Here is a 15,301-nt window from a genome sequence, read left to right on the forward strand (position 1 = left end):
CTTCTCGTGTTACAATTATAATATACAGATGTCCCGTCATATTCAGGTAGCTATCTTTATGATCAGTACCGGTTCATGTCCCAGTCAATCACACACATCCACGACCTACTCCTTCCTCATATCTGCAGTACATTATAACAAACTGCAGTAATGCTCTCACATCCCAGCAGGTATTTTGTGCGTTACTTTCTGTTTTTTCTTTGTAAACAGTAGTTTTTTATACATTGTGGGAGATACTCAGTGTGCCTCGCCTGGGAACAACTTTTACTCTGGTTTGTTAATTTTCCTGGACATAAACCAGTCAAAATCATCAAGGAGTTCCACAGGATTGCAGTTGAATGATGTAGAAATGTGATGAAGTAATTTGAAATTATATTATTTTAATGACACTGTGCTGCAACCTCACACTTGGATTAGTGTGAGGTTGCAGCACAGTGTCATTATTGTGCTACAATTAGGATTTCCCAATGTAAAATGGCTGCATGCTTAGTACTCAGATAATGAAGCTGATGATGTGAACAGGAAGTATATTCACAGCATAAATGTGCATGTACAGGTAGACTGACTACTGTTTCCATATGTTAAAAACTGCATCATAGATAAACTAACATATGTCCAGATCATATGTGATGCTGCAGACTACATTTCTGATGTGGAGGCAAAGTGTTCTGAGTATATTTAAACTAAGGCAGTGATTCGAGCAGCAATTTCCTCCCATGGCATGTCCCTCTTTTTTACAGCTGCAACATTGTTGCTCTTTCTTCTGAAAATGTACTAAAAAGTCTTCATATGCATAGAATAAAATCTGTACTTCGACTGCTGTACGCGGAGCGCTTCTTGTCTGTCGTCATGGTGACTCGTCAAATTGGTGAAAGTCATCCCAGAGCCACAGGTATTATGCAGGGTTTGTTAACCCTGTTTCATGAAACAGACCCAGAGAGACAGAGAAAGATACCGTATGTGTTTATATATTTCTTTGTGCTTTACTTCATGTACTGCTGTAACATTCAAATTTACCAGTTTCTGGGTGGATACAGTAAATGTATTATCTCCACAGGGCACAGATTTATTCTCACATTGTACTTCCCTCTACAGCCTATAAACGTAGCCTGTATAGGCATAGTTTTTTCCCGTTTTTTGCAGCATCCTTGTGGATGATGCTGTCAATTAATTAATGCGCTTTGTGAATCTATTGTCCACATATTTTGGTGGTAAATGCGTTTTGTCAATGGAAAGTACAGATTTCTATTTCTATTCTATTCTTGGCTTGTTCCAGAAGTGATGTGGTTTTCCTCGTATCATGGTTGCTAACTAGTGTTCTGCAGGATGCTCAATAGTATAGCTGCTGTTTGTGATGATTACTTAAGTTAACACAATGTTTTGTTTGTTGTTTAAATCCAACAATATTATACTGTTTTAACTCAATAGAGATGCCCCTGATTTTATCCACTTTAAAAATAATTAATTAATATCTGGTTGTTTTGTTAGTATATGAAGAAAAAACTGGCATGAACTAATTTTCCTATTTAAATAAATTTAGATTTTTGTTTAAAATTGTCTGGAGTAATCACATCAGCTATGCTGTCCACCAGTGACCTGAATTTGCATTAGCAAAAGACTGTTGTGTAATCACAACTGTAATGTGGTATTATTTAACACTGCAATGGGTAGCCATCGTTTTCTGGCAATGTCTGATGAACATAATCAGTATGGCTGTAACAGAGTAAATAAGAGGAAATGTCCTCTTGTCTACGTGGGTTCACTCCAGGTTCTCCGACTTCCTCCCACTCTTGGCAAAACTCCACAGATTCTCCACGGAGTTCAGGTCAGGGGAGGTCGTCAGCCAATCAAATACAGACACACAACGGTCACCAAACCAGTTCACAGTAGTTTTGGTACAAGAAAACAGTGTTTCTATAAATCTTGTCAGCAGACAGAGGCATGAAGTGCTCCAAAATCTCCTTGTGGATGCTGTGTATGGAGTTCATGAAACACAGTGAACCAACAGCAGCAGATGACATGGACACCAAACCATCACTGACTATGGACATTTTATACTGGAGTTTAAGTAACGTGGATTCTATTCGTCTTCACTCCACCATCAGACAAATTAAATGCAAGATTTACTATTACTTGTCCTCCTTGGGGAATGAATGTCTCATAATGTTCATACTATGTGTTCTGAATAGATGTATTCAAATATGTCATAGAAAATTCATTCTGAGCTGCTTGTTTTGTATTTATTTTAGGTGTAGGCTCTAATCATCAAAATTAAAAAATTTAAAAAACCTTGATTTACACAGTGAGTCTTGCCATTACTTCTGTCAACACTTACATTTATTTTTGATTGTATTCATTTGTAGTTTCTTCCTTTAATAATACCTCCTGTCATTTCAGAGCCTTCCTCAGGTGGTCCCCGCATTCAGTCAAGTCCGTCCCTTCACCTGTGTTTCCTCAGTCACCTATAACCCATCTCTCAATCAGTCTCTTATGTATACCTTTTATTGTTATTTATTTTTTATTTTACTTTATATACTTATGACTAACCCATCCCTTAATTTTATTTATTTTTGTTCATTTTATCTTTTATTTGTAAAATAAAATTTTTATTTTTATTTTTTATGTAAAATTAATTTATAAATATATAAATTGCATAAAAATAAATTTATATGCATTTAATTTATTTTTTTTATTTATTTCATGAGTAAAACAATTATTTATAGAATTTATATTTTAAATAAATTTCATTTATTTTATTTTTATTTTACTTTATGAATAACCCATCCTTCAATAAATCTCTTATGTCTATTTTCTATTTTTATTTCTTTTTTTATCTTTATTTTACTTTATATACTCATGAATAATCATTCATTTCATTTTCACAACCGCTTCATCCGCTGTCATGAAGCTGGAGCCTATCCCAGCTGACTGAGCGAGTGAGGCGGGGAAAACTCCCGGCGCAACACCAGTGCATCGAAGAGCCACACAGAGACGCAGATAAACATGCACACACACACTCACTCCCAAGGTCAGTTTAGATCTGGCCAATTAACCCAAAGCACATGTTTTTGGAAGTGGAAGGAAGCAAAGTGACGGGTAGCTCCATCTTGGTGCTCCCTAATGAGCAATGTATAGAGGGGACTGCACCTTGCTCAAGGGCGCCTCAGCAGTGCCTGCTTCGGAGTGAGCTGACACCTCCCACTGTCAGCTTACGCTTGACATTATCGGGGTAACTGGGCGGGAGCAGGAATTGAACCGCCAATCCTGTGATCATTGGGCGACCCGCTCTACCAACTGAGTCACTGTTGCCCCCTACAATATATTCTGCTGAGGTCTGAATTCTGTGCCAGTTTGTTAGTGTTCATCCTACTTTCCAGCATTTCTGTTTCCTGTCTCCCTATTTTGTACTGATTTGTCTGATCCATGGACTGTCTGTTGCCAGTTCCTCATTGGACTTGGTTACCTGTTTGGACTGATTATCTGTTACGCTGAATTCTGCTTTGAGTTAAAACAAACTTTGATTCTGTATCTGCCTACTCTCCTGTCATGCTTTTTTGGTTCCATCTGCAATTTATGAGAACCGTGACAAGTCTAATGTATAAACAATTTTTATATTCTAAAATAACTGACAAAAAAGTTTGATACAATTTTGAGATGCACCTGTGATGAGGCCTTCAGCATTTGCAATGAAAATTCTCCAAAAGGTGAAAAACCTCTTCATTGATTACAACTGATTACAACCACAGAGTACATTTAAATGGTCTGCTGGAAGAATGCTCAAAGCTTTCTGCTAAACACGAGGTCTGATTTGCATGCCATCCCCTCATACAGACCATTATGCAGTCACTAGGATTGAGACTGAGAGGCTTGCTGGATGAAAAGGAGTGAATGCTGGCAGCCATGCAGTTGCTAAAATTCAATTTCTCCTGGGTGGAAGATGAGGAGAAACTCTGACAACAATTTTGTGACTAGAATTTTTAATCACAAACTCTGATGCAAGAGGCTTCAATGATATTGACAAGAAAGACACTGCAGTATAATTTTTCTGATTTAACTAAAGTCAACAGAAATCCAGTAATAGTGAGTAAACCTTTATTTTTATGCATCAACGACATTTGGGTTTGTTCAGTACATGATGTTATCGACAAACCTGTTCATCATGTACAGTACAGCTAGGGCTCTAAGGCTCCAGTGGAGCCTCAATTATTGAAAACGACTATTTTTTAAAAATGGCTTAGTAATTGTAGTTTCTTTCTCTGGGTCAACACAAGTCAGAAAAACAGAAAATGAGAATGACTTTCTTTTTTTTATACAAAGTTTACTTTGAAATAGTTACAATGGTTTAGAGCAGTGGTCGCCAAACTTTTTCGCGCCACAGACTGGTTTAACATCAGACAATATTTTCACAGGTGTGTTGGATAAATACAACAAAATAAAATGATACGACCAGCACAAAAACTGGGTTGTTTTTTTCAAATATAACACTAAATGTGAATCCAATGTGTATCAGCTTTATTAGCAGCATCCTTGGAACATCGTGCAAACATTTGTTTTATGTTCGTTTTGCTAGTTTGACAGTTTCAATTTAGCTGTAATGTACGTATTCTGCCAAACACCACCATACCTCTACTTGCATGCCTACAGGCCCCCCTGTGTGTGTGTGTGTGTGTGTGTGTGTGTGTGTGTGTGTGTGTGTGTTACAGGGGCCTGTACTCACTAATATGTATGCATGCGTTTGACTAACTAGAGTGTGCTTTTTTTTTCCCTTCGGGTATCAAATAAGTTTTTTTATTTATTTATTAAAAATTGTTCAGAATAAGATCAAAAATGAAAAGAAAACAATGTCAGTTCTGTATTTTTTCTGTGCGGCCCATACCGATTGACCCTCAGATTGGTAGTGGTCCATGGACCAGGGGCTGAGGTCCACTGATTTAGAGAAGGTTTACGTTAAACAGTACAAGTTTTAATTATCTGTGGAGATTATCCCAGGTCATAGTAGATCTCTGTGCCAAATAAAGTTGACTGGAATTCAGTCCAGTTGGAATAAAGCCAACTGGAATAAGGTGCAGTTGACTTCATTCAGAGATCTACCATTTGGTTATGATGAACAAGTTTCAGCTTGTATTGAAATATTTTTAACAAAATAAGCAAATATTAAAATAATGAGCACTAGCATATGTAAATTAGAAGCTGTACTTATTCTGTTTGACACAAATTTTTAAATTTATTTAATTTTATATACTTTTATAATCCCCAAAGAGAATTAGTAGAACACTCTAAGACATAGTCAATCAATCACATGCATAAATAGTGTGTAGAGGACCTGTAACACACACACACACACACACACACACACACACACACACACACACACACACACACACACACACACACACACACACACACACACACACACACACACACAAAGGGCCTGTAGGCATGCAATGCGGAGGATGAGCCACTTGTAAAGGGGATGACGCTTTGCTCAAGGGCTCCTCGGCGCCCTTGAACAAGGCGCTGAAACCTCCCACTATCAGCTCACACTCCGAGCGCAGGAATCGAACCGCCAATCCTGTGATCATTGGACGACCCGGTCTACCATCTGATCCACTGCTTACTCAGAAATGAAGAAACAAGACCTTTGAAAAATGTTCGCAATGTAAAGAACGATTTAATGTCACCAGAGGAAACGGAACCTGTGACTGAGCCTGTGAGAAACGAGTAAATCATTTACTCCTCATTGCTTTAGAGACGTTGTTATAAAACCTACGGAGTCTCTACTCAGGAGCTGAACACATTTCAAAGGACTGGAGACACTGGAAAGCAGCTTCGCAATGAGCACCTTTCTGAAGACGATTGGAATGTGATCAGTTCTGTGCTGATTTTTGCTTTTCAACCTGGGTCGATGGGCCTCCGCTAGTCCTCTTTGGCCCCCAAAAGGGCCTAGAATCAAATAAACAACCCCCTATTTTGTTTTATTCATAGCCTGGTTTACACGATGCATTCATAACCACCACCTCTGTCAATAAGGTGAAATAGACTGGGACGAGGCTGTACGAGGGCCTCGCGTTACGGGGCCAACCAGCAGGATCAATCACGTGTTAGGCATTAACCACGAAATGACAACTTAGACAGAACCTCAGCCTTCTGTCTCCTCTGGACAACAGCAATGGTAGCAAAAGTCCAAACTGACATTAAAAGCCCACGGAATTCAAATTGGTTGTGCATTCACAAGATTACAGCAAACTAGTTCAAAACGTGTTGACATGGCTCTGGTCTGTCGGATCTGACGACCAGGAATCGATCGTTCTTGTGTGAATTAATGACAAGACTCCATTAAATGTGAGGCAGAGCTGGAGGTTCGTCCAGTACCGCTGACATGGACGACGTGGACCCGACGCTTCATCAACAACAACAACACAAACACACACACACACACACACACACACACACACACACACACACACACACACACACACACACACACACACACACACACACACACACACACACACACACGAAATCCATGCGAGTCACTGCGACATGACTGCAGATCCAGCAACTGACGCACAATAACATCCGTGCAGCAGCGTGTGATGACCGAGCAGCGTTCGCCAGGACTCACCGGCGATCCACGGACGAAGGAGGATCGGACTGAAGTTCACAAAACGAACCGACAAACCACAACGAGTGCTCCGATCGGCGACACCAGGCCTGTCCTCTGGTGGGAGGGGTCTGCTCTCTCTCTCTCTCTCTCTCTCTCTCTCTCTCTCTCTCTCTCTCTCTCTCTCTCTCTCTCTCTCTCTCTCTCTCTCTCTCTCTCTCTCTCTCTCTCTCTCTCTCTCTCTCTCTCTCTCTCGCTCTCTCTCTCTCTGTACTAATTTTTATATTGTATTTCCTTTTGTTTATTGGTGTTTAGTGTTTTTGAGTGTTTAATGTTTTTGAAGTTTCATCTAATGAAAAATTGTAAAATGTTGTAAATGCTCTAAATGTAATTAGTTTTTTTTGCAAAAAAATTTCTGAAGCACTTTTGTGCTTCATCTAATGTGAAATTGTAAAATGTTTGAATGTGATTAAAGTGTTTTTGCAAAAATCAAAGAAGGAATCTACCCCATCCAACTACCGGCCAATAAGCTGTCTCAGTACAACATGGAAGCTCCTGTCAGGCATCATGGCGGCTAAGATGAGTAGGCACATGGATCAATACATGAGCGGGGCACAGAAAGGAGTTGGTAGTAACACCAAGGGAGCCAAGCACCAGCTACTGGTGGACAGAACAGTACACAGAGACTGTAAGAATAGGCAGACCAACTTGTGCAACGCCTGGATAGATTACCAGAAAGCCTACGATTCAATGCCACACACGTGGATACTGGAATGTCTGGAACTGTATAAGATCAACAGGACACTAAGAGCCTTCATGAAGAACTCAATGGGGAAGTGGAAGACAACCCTGGAGACTAACTCCAAGCCAATTGCCCAACTTAACATCAAGTGCGGCATATACCAAGGGGATGCACTATCACCACTGCTGTTCTGCATAGGCCTGAACCCCCTCAGTCACATCATCACAAAGAGTGGCTACGGATACTGATTCCGAAGTGGGACAACAATCAGCCATCTCCTCTACATGGATGACATCAAGCTGTATGCCAGGAATGAGCGAGAAATTGACTCACTGATCCACACCACCAGGATCTACAGCGACAACATAGGGATGTCATTCGGATTAGACAAATGTGGCCGGATGGTATCAAGAAGAGGCAAGATGATCAGAACAGAAGGGGTTGACCTACCAGGGGGCAGGATAGAAGACATCAAGGACAGCTACAAATACCTTGGAATCCCACAGGCTAATGGAAATCATGAGGAGGCCGCAAGGAAGTCATCCACAGCCAAATACCTCCAGACAGTAAGGCAAGTCCTGAAAAGTCAGCTGAATGGCAAGAACAAGGTCCAAGCCATCAACATGTATGCACTGCCTGTCATCAGATACCCTGCTGGGATCATAAGCTGACCAAAGGAGGAGATAGAAGCCACAGATATCAAGACGAGAAAGCTCCTCACCATGCATGGAGGGTTTCACCCCAAGTTCAGCATCCTGAGGCTGTACACTAAGCAGAAAGAGGGAGGCCGAGGACCAGTGAGCATCAGGGCCACTGTCCAGGATGAGACATCACAAATCCAAGAGTACATCAGGAAGATGGCCCCAACAGATGAACTGCTCAGTGAATGTCTTACACAGCAGAAACCTGAGGAGGAGGAGGCAACATGGAGGGACAAGTCCCTACATGGCATGTACCACCGTCAGATAGAGGAAGTGGCTGATATCAAGAAGACCTACCAATGGCTGAATAAAGCTGGACTGACAGACAGCACAGAGGCACTGATCATGGCAGCACAAGAACAGGCCCTAAGTACAAGAGCAATAGAGGCCAATATCTACCACAGTAGATCTGACCCAAGGTGCAGGCTATGTAAAGATGCCCCAGAGTCAGTCCAGCACATGGTAGCAGGGTGCAAGATGCTCGCCAGCTCAGCATACATGGAAAGGCACAACCAAGTAGCTGTGATAGTGTACAGGAACATCTGTACCCAGTATGGACTAGAAGTACCCAAATCGCAATGGGACATACCACCGAAGGTAGTTGAGAACGACAAGGCTAATATCCTGTGGGACTTCAGCTTCCAGACCGACAAACCGGACATAGTGGTGATGGACAAAGAGCAGAAGAGAGCAGTGGTGATAGATATGGCGATTCCAGCTGAAACCAACATCAGGAAGAAGGAACACAAAAAGATTGAGAAGTGTCAAGGGTTGAAAGAACAGTTGGAACATACAGTATGTGGAAGGTCAAGGCTAACGTTGCTAGCACTTGGGGCAGTGATCTCCAAACTGGAAGATTGGCTCCAACAGATTCCTGGAACAACATCTGAAGCCTCAGTCCAGATATATACAGTATTTACATTATAAGGCGCACGGGACTATAAGTCGCACCCTCAATAATTTGTTTGTTTAATAATTTATTTCATATATAAGGTGCACCGGATTATAAGGCGCACACAATAAAAATAAATAAAATTTATTTGATAAACTGCAGCGGTTGTAGTTGCGCAATCCGATCACTTGATCACTTTGCCATCTTAGGCTGTGGCTGTGGAGGCTGATGTGGGGTCTCTGGCTGCTGGGGCTGGGTCAATGCAGGCTGAGGCTGGGTAGCTGGCTGCTTAGCCTGGGTCCCTGCAGGCTGAGGCTGGGTCCCTGGTTGCGTAGCCTGGGTCCCTGGATGCTGAGGCTGGGTCCCTGCAGGCTGAGGCTGGGTCCTTGGAGCCTAAGTAGGGGGCCCTGCAGGCTGAGGCTAAGTCCCTGGCTGCTTAGCCTGGGGCCCTGCAGGCTCAGGCTGGGTGCCTGGAGTCTAAGTGGGGGGCCCCGCAGGCTGAGGCTGGGTCCCTGCAGGCTGAGGCTAAGTCCCTGGCTGCTTAGCCTGGGTCCCTGGAGGCTAAGTGGGGGGGCCCTGCAGGCTGAGGCTGGGTCGCTGGAGCCCAAGTGGGGGGGCCCCGGAGGCTGAGGCTGGGCCCCTACAGGCTGAGGCTGGGTGCCTGGCTGCTTAGCCTGGGTCCCTGGCTGCTTAGCCTGGGTCCCTGGATGCTGAGGCTAAGTCCCTGGCTGCTTAGCCTGGGTCCCTGGCTGCTTAGCCTGGGTCCCTGGAGCCTAAGTGGGTGGCCCTGCAGGCTGAGGCTGCCATCCCCTAGTCAACACGCATATTAAAAAACCTGACATTAAAAAAAACTGGTTAAATTCAGAGCGGATTATTTCCTGATCTGAAGTTCGAAGCAGTTCTTTAAGCTCCGAGGTTCGTCTTCGTTTATTAATTATTGTTTCGATCGATCAGTAGTCCAGTCGGAGGTGAGGTGCAGCTATTTTCTGCTGTGTGTCCTAAACAATTTTTTAACTAGTTTTTAATGTCAGACTGCTAATTTTCTGTCAAATGTGACGCTGTTTTACTCCTAGAACTGACTTTAATGTCGGTGTCTCACCGCCGTGAATCTCACAGCACGTCGCTGCAGACAGAAAACACAAGTCTGAATGCCACCCTCCGCCCCCCCAGAGCTATCAACTACATTTGTAAATCAATGCAGCACACCAGACACCTTTGTCTAGCAGTGACTCTGCTCTTGGAATTTCAGAGAAGGCTGTAAGTTCATCTATGAGGGTCTTTCATTCACCTTTATGCCAGTTTCTCCGTGTGTTTCCACAGACTAATAGAATGGACCGTCACTAGATTCCAGCACAATGGCATTTTTAAGACCAATTAAGTTTCAAGTGGGTTATTTCCGACGCCAAATAGTTAGGAAATACTGAGATCAGTCAGTCAGTCAAACTTTATTAACAGAATTGTCAAAAGCTCCTTTTATTTTGCTACGTAATCAACGGTGCTCCTACAGTCTGTTCTACCGTCTGAGATCAGCTCAGTCAGAGCTGGGACTTCGGTGACGCCCCTTGACTACCGTTGTTAGGGGGCGTGGGCCCGAGTGCCTTGTGAGGGGGCTCCTCTGGTGGCGGAGTGCGGCATGACTGGCGGCCAGACTGTCGGGTTTTTTTTTTCAGCTATCATGTTTTCAACCAATATTAATATGAATATTAATCCATATACAAAACGCACCGGATTATAAAACGCACTACGGGATTATGAGAAAATTTTAGGCTTTTAGGTGCACCTTATAGTGTAATGTAGCCGCAAGAGGACACAAGCCAGTGTCTTATTGTGCCGGTCCCAAGCCCGGATAAATACAGAGAGTTGCGTCAGGGAGGGGATCCGGCGTAAATCTTTTGCCAAATCAAAGACGCGAATCAAACCTATGACTTCCATACCGGATTGGTCGAGGCCCGGGTTAACAACGACCGCCATCGGCGCTGTTGACCTACAGGGTGCCTGTGGAAATTGGATTACTGTTGGTCGAAGAAGGAGAGGAGGAAAGTGCGTTCGCTCGAAGAAAGACAAGAGGAACACCAAGAGTATAGGACTAAGAGTAGGGACGTTGAATGTTGGAACTATGACAGGAAAAGGTAGAGAGTTGGTTGACATGATGCAGAGGAGGAAGGTAGACATACTGTGTGTACAGGAGACCAGGTGGAAAGGTAGCAAGGCTAGAAGTTTAGGAGCAGGGTTCAATTTGTTCTATCATGGTATAGATGGGAAGAGAAATGGAGTAGGAGTTATCTTGAAGGAGGAGTTTGTTAGGAATGTCCTGGAGGTAAAAAGAGTGTCGGATAGAGTGATGAGTCTGAAGCTAGAAATAGAAGGTGTGATGTTCAATGTTGTTCGTGGGTATGCTCCACAGGTAGGATGTGAGCTGCAGGAGAAGGAGAAATTCTGGTCGGACTTTGATGAAGTGATGCAGAGCATGCCTAGAAGTGAGAGAGTTGTCATTGGAGCAGACTTCAATGGACATGTTGGTGCAGGAAACAGAGGTGATGAGGATGTGATGGGCAGGTTTGGTATCCAGGAGAGGAACGCAGAAGGACAGATGGTAGTTGACTTTGCAAAAAGGATGGAAATGGCTGTAGTGAATACTTTCTTCCAGAAGAGGCAGGAACATAGAGTGACCTATAAGAGTGGCGGTAGGAGCACACAGGTAGACTACATCTTGTGTAGACGGTGTAACCTGAAAGAGATCAGTGACTGCAAAGTAGTGGTAGGTGAGAGTGTAGCCAAACATCATAGGATGGTGGTGTGTAGGATGACTCTGGTGGTGAGGAAGATCAAGAGGGCAAAGGCAGAGCAGAAGACGAAATGGTGGAAGCTGAAAAAGGAAGAGTGTTGCATGACTTTTAGGAAGGAGTTAAGACAGGCTCTGGCTGGTCAGGAGGTGCTTTCAGATGACTGGACAACTACTGCTAATGTGATCAGGGAGACAGGTAAGAGAGTACTTGGTGTGTCATCTGGAAGGAAAGTAGATAAGGAGACTTGGTGGTGGAATGAGGAGGTACAGGAGTGTATACAGAGAAAGAGATTAGCTAAGAGGAAGTGGGACACTGAGAGGACTGAGGAGAGTAGACAGGAGTACAGGGAGATGCAGCGTAAGGTGAAGGTAGAGGTAGCAAAGGCCAAACAAGAAGCTTATGATGACTTTTATGCTAGGTTGGACAGTAAGGAGGGAGAGACTGATCTATACCGGTTGGCAAGACAGAGACAGAGATGGGAAGGACATGCAGCAGGTTAGGGTGATTAAGGATAGGGATGGAAGTCTATTGACAGGTGCCAGTAGTGTGATGGGAAGATGGAAAGAGTACTTTGAAGAGTTGATGAATGTGGAAAATAAGAGAGAACAAAGACTAGAAGAGGTGACTGTTGTGGACCAGGATGTAGCAAAGATTAGTCAGGATGAAGTGAGGAGGGCATTGAAGAAGATGAAGAGTGGAAAGGCAGTCGGTCCTGATGACATACCTGTAGAGGTATGGAGGTGTCCAGGAGAGGTGGCAGTAGAGTTTCTGACTGGGTTGTTCAACGGGATCTTAGATAGTGAGAAGATGCCGGAGGAATGGAGGAGAAGTGTGCTGGTGCCCATTTTTAAGAACAAGGGAGATGTGCAGAGTTGTGGCAACTACAGAGGAATAAAGCTGATGAGCCATACAATGAAGTTATGGGAGAGAGTAGAGGAAGCTAGGCTAAGGTGATTTTAAATGTAATTTTTAAAAAATTTAAATTAAAGAATTTGATGGAGTTGGTGACCGTGTGTGACACCATCAATATCCTGTGGTGTCGATAAATTCGATAAATTCAGTGTGGAATACACAGTATACACCAGAACTGTATGGTGTTATCTCAACAACAAACCATTGATCAACCCTGACACAAAGGCTGTCCTCAAGGAGAAGGGACGCTAACCTGGAAACCTCATTTAAGACAATTGCAAAATAAACTACACTCACTGGCCACTTTATTAGGTACACCATGCTAGTAACGGGTTGGACCCCCTTTTGCCTTCAGAACTGCCTCAATTCTTCGTGGCATAGATTCAACAAGGTGCTAGAAGCATTCCTCAGAGAGTTTGGTCCATATTGACATGATGGCATCACACAGTTGGTGCAGATTTGTCGGCTGCACATCCATGATGCGAATATCCCATTCCACCACATCCCAAAGATGCTCTATTGGATTGAGATCTGGTGACAGTGGAGGCCATTTGACTATAGTGAACTCATTGTCATGTTCAAGAAACCACTCTGAGATGATTCCAGCTTTATGACATGGCGCATTATCCTGCTGAAAGTAGCCATCAGAAGTTGGGTACATTGTGGTCATAAAGGGATGGACATGGTCAGCAACAATACTCAGGTAGGCTGTGGCGTTGCAACGATGCTCAATTGGTACCAAGGGGCCCAAAGAATGCCAAGAAAATATTCACCACACCATTACATCCCCACCACCAGCCTGAACCGTTGATACAAGGCAAGATGGATCCATGCTTTCATGTTTTTGATACCAAATTCTGGCCCTACCATCCAAATGTCGCAGCAGAAATCGAGACTCATCAGAACAGGCAACGTTTTTCCAATCTTCTACTGTCCAATTTCGATGAGCTTGTGCAAATTGTAGCCTCAGTTTCCTGTTCTTAGCTGAAAGGAGTGGCACCCGGCGTGGTCTTCTGCTGCTGTAGCCCATCTGCCTCAAAGTTTGACGTACTGTGCGTTCAGAGATGCTCTTGTGCCTACCTTGGTTGTAACGGGTGGTTATTTGAGTCACTGTTGCCTTTCTATCAGCTCGAACCAGTCTGGTCATTCTCCTCTGACCTCTGGCATCAACAAGGCATTTCCGCCAACAGAACTGCCGCTTACTGGATATTTCTTCTTTTTTGGAGCATTCTCTGTAAACCCTATAAATGGTTGTGCGTGAAAATCCCAGTAGATCAGCAGTTTCTGAAATACTCAGACCAGCCCTTTTGGCACCAACAACCATGCCACGTTCAAAGTCACTCAAATCACCTTTCTTCCCCATACTGATGCAGGAGATTGTCTTGACCATGCAACCTGGTGACCATGTCTACATGCCTAAATGCACTGAGTTGCTGCCATGTAATTGGCTGATTAGAAATTAAGTGTTAACGGGCAGTTGGACATGTGTACCTGATAAAGTTGCCGGTGAGTGTAGTTAGATGTGTGTCCCCACTGTGTAAAATTCAAAAACTACTAAATCAGAAGGCTCTTTATATAATTTACACGCGGGGACCCATGGAAATTTCATGATAAAACAATAATATGAGACTTTGTTTGTTTTCTTTTTTTTAAATTCTCAGTCACTAGAACACAAACTGCTGTGTCCGACGAAGCCGTAACGGCTCCCGTGTGTGGGATGGACAAACCCGAAGACAAAAGCTGCTTCGGCGTTACGGTCCAGCCATCCAGGTAGACGCCGGCTTCATGAGTTCGGTCCTGGTGAATAGATAATCGGGGTTCCCCACACGACGTGAGGTCCGTCACAATCAAAGAATATAAACCGCTATGTTTGACCAAGCCAAAATGGCTCCGTAAGTGAGAGACATGGACAAATGTGAAGACCGGAGCTAACTCGGCTGGCAGCCTGAAATTCCGGGTAGATGCTGGAAGCGTGACAGCGTGAGGTTTTCAAGTGAGCTTATTCAGCTATAGGTGGGGATTGTGCATTAGTACTGCCCTATCTGCGCTGAGGTGAGTATATAAAAGTGGATTACAACCTCTATTCTTAATTCAGAAAAGAGCTATAAGAATTCTTCAGAATGCTCATTATAGACCGCACACAAATAAATTATTAATTAAATCCAAATTACTGAGAGGAAACAGCAGTTTTACAAAAGAAGGCAAGAACTACACTAAAAAAAATCTTTCTGTGTTACCGAATTCAAACTTTGGAATAATTTGGACAAAAAGTTAGGAATCTAGGAAGCTTGGGTGCTTATACAAACTTGACTTTGCAAGGTTACAGTTGTGATGGAAATGATGGTTAATATCTCAGTTTGTTGTGGCTTATTATAATCATGATATTGAGCAGATACTGTAAGAACACTGGCTATGTCATCTATTGTCTTGATTATCTATCATTAAACAACACTTGCTATGCCTTGGGCAAATGTGAGACGTGTGTACACACGTCTATTGGGACTGAATGGACGGTTGAAGACAGCAATGTGTGAAAATAATCTAAATGTTAAATTTAATGTATGAATTGGTTGACAATATATTGTAATGAGAGAGATGTTGACTCTGAGGATGAGAATTTTACAAGCCAAATGGCTTCAACCTGTCAGCCCTTTTTTTCTTTAT

The 15,301-nt window shown here is 43.1% G+C and overlaps 1 protein-coding gene across 2 annotated transcripts in view; it reads right to left on the reverse strand.

The window, feature by feature from the left end:
- Positions 1–6,735, reverse strand: part of abat (4-aminobutyrate aminotransferase) — a 36,621-nt gene extending 29,886 nt beyond the window's left edge. For both annotated transcript variants that reach the window (XM_068336631.1, XM_068336630.1), the window contains exon 1: positions 6,626–6,735. The gene's annotated coding sequence lies outside the window, so the exon portion shown is untranslated. The remainder of the gene's footprint in view (positions 1–6,625) is intronic.
- Positions 6,736–15,301: the final 8,566 nt, after the last annotated feature.

Source organism: Antennarius striatus, chromosome 16, assembly GCF_040054535.1.
Source record: "Antennarius striatus isolate MH-2024 chromosome 16, ASM4005453v1, whole genome shotgun sequence".
Classification (NCBI taxonomy): Eukaryota; Metazoa; Chordata; class Actinopteri; order Lophiiformes; family Antennariidae; genus Antennarius; species Antennarius striatus.